This window comes from Chiloscyllium plagiosum, unplaced genomic scaffold (assembly GCF_037043375.1).
Source record: "Chiloscyllium plagiosum isolate Xiang-an unplaced genomic scaffold, Cpla_swu_hap1 HiC_scaffold_24, whole genome shotgun sequence".
NCBI lineage: Eukaryota > Metazoa > Chordata > Chondrichthyes > Orectolobiformes > Hemiscylliidae > Chiloscyllium > Chiloscyllium plagiosum.
In genome coordinates, this window is record NW_028270162.1 from 70,703,685 (window position 1) to 70,706,048 (window position 2,364).

The 2,364-nt window shown below is 46.4% G+C and overlaps 1 non-coding gene across 1 annotated transcript; it reads left to right on the forward strand.

Moving 5' to 3' along the window:
- The first annotated feature begins 427 nt into the window (after window positions 1–427).
- trnal-uaa (transfer RNA leucine (anticodon UAA)) lies at window positions 428–509 on the forward strand. Its single transcript has one exon. It is a non-coding gene; the product is annotated as a tRNA-Leu (tRNA).
- The last annotated feature ends 1,855 nt before the right edge of the window (window positions 510–2,364 follow it).

Genomic DNA, 2,364 nt, shown 5'->3' on the forward strand with positions numbered 1-2,364 from the left:
CCCCCACCCCAGACAGACACACCCACACAGACAGACAAAGACCCACATGCACACATATATTTTGTGGGTGAATTTGTACTTGCATGCAGTTTTTTGTACTTTGCTCAAAAACTGCATTCATTCATGCAGAAATCTTGAGCTCAAAAACTGTATGAATTTATGTAAGACCCTGACTCTTTTCTCTGACCGTCTGCCTCATGACTTTTTAAAATTCTGTAAGGCCATTCCTCAGCCCTGAAGCCCCAGGGAAAACTGTCGAAGCCTATTCAGCTTCGTGCTATTGTTCAAACAGTGCAAACCTTGCAAACCCTTTCAAATACTTTCTAAATTGCACCACGTTCGTTACTGAATGCACGATCTGTTCGTGCTGAAGTGAAGCGACGCTGAAACATTAGTAATGACAATTTTGAGCGCTCTTTGCCTGTAGGGTAGCGTGGCCGAGTGGTCTAAGGCGCTGGGTTTAAGCTCCAGTCTCTATCGAGTCGTCGGTTCGAATCCCACCGCTACCAAGATCGCAGCTGTTCTTCTGCAGGCAGAGGAACTTAGCAGGCCCTGTACATTTTCGTTGTTGCGTTTGCAGCCGGTCAGGCCTCTCATCCAGACTGACTCTGAAAACAGTGGGACACTTCGCTGTCGGAGCCCCCTCATCTGCACTGCTTTACGATGAATATGTGGAAACTTTGGTGCCAGTTTCTGTGTCTCAAATAGTCAGCACGTTTGGCTGCAAGTTTGGTGGTTCGAGCCTGCCCTTCGCACCGAGCCTCAATGATTTCAGTTCAAGCACTGAGACCAACCATGTATCGACACTGCAACCACGAGAACTCAGCAGAGTCCGCAGCTGGATGTGGCCCCAATCTCTCCAAGGCCCCGCTGCCAACAGAAAGCGGCTACTGCAGCTTCAACCACCGGCTTCCTGCTCAGCCCTGGGACACAGCACATGGAAAATCCTTCCCCAGGAACGGCTCTTCCCGTGTGAGAAGGACAACAATTCCACTTTAAATTGAGAATGGCTTCAGAAGATTATTCCTGTCCTTGGAGTGTTTCATAAACAAAACTCCTGTCTCGCAAATAAGAAGTGGGGAAAGTTGTTGGCAGGAAGGATAGAGAAAGTGCTGACTGTGAGGACTCTGTCTCGGCAGCAGGTGGGATTCCTTACACCCGAAACAGGAATGATTGCGTTTCCTTAGGGAATTTCCCAATTGATTTAACGTCTGCCAGAGTGATTGGGTATCATTCCGGCCACCTAAAGATGAGGATAAAAATATGAAAATATTTATATTGAATCTTAAATCCAGAGACAAGTGCTAAATAGATAATAATGTTCTGAACGAATAGTAGCTGAGAAATGGAAAGTGTGGATGATGACATTTGTGATTGGGAGGAATGAACTGGATCCTTGCAAATTGCAATGCCAGGTGAAATATGCTCAGTATGAAATGACACACTAATTAATCGTGAGCCAGGCCCAGCTACTTTAGTCGGTACAGCATGAGATGCTTAATCTCAGGGCCGTAGGTTCAAGCCTCACGATGGGCCCTTTCACTCCTTTAAAGAAATCCAGCCCTCTGCTCCACTTGCAGGATTGCAACCCAGTGCAGGGGTCGTTTTTGACACGTGGATCCGACTGTGTTTGATCACACGTCGGTTTCTGAGTGAAAGCTGTCTCCACTTTCCTGGAAGTGCCAGAGACAAGTTTATCAGTGCGGCCGAATATACGATGAATTGTGTCTCTTTCAAAACGTCAGGTTCCACTCCAAACGTCCACCAAACAGAGTGCTCAGAGACACAGAACGCGAATGTCTACTTGTTGGGGGGACGGGATCTGACAGTGACTGCTCAATGTCAAATGGTCCTGAACCAAAATGAAGTGATTCAGACCGTTCTGACGGAAATCGAGGGGAACTCGCCTGAACGTTTCACAATTCACACGGAAAATGATCTTGTGTGCTCATGGGGGTTCACGTAATGGACAGTTTATTGTCAGTAACAGGGGTGGGGGTGGGGCAGGATTGTGAGGTTTCACAGTGGGACAGAAGTGATCTGGGTGAACGGGTAAGTCTCACATCCCCAGAGCATGGAAGAGCTGATTGGTCCAGGATCACTCCCATCTTCTGTTTCGGAACCAACAAATGAAATTGCTGAAAATCTCAGCAGGTCTGCTTGCATTTTGGAAAGGAAAAGTGTTAAGACTTCGGGACTCGTGACATTTCTTTTTGCATGTCCATCTCCCTCTGGATTTGTACAGTCTTCCTTTTTATTGACTATCTTCTGACTTCCAACTTTATTCTCTTGTATTTTATTTTCCTCTCCAACCATTTTCCCAGCTTTTAAATTTGTATAAGATCTGTCCCATCTCTCACTTTG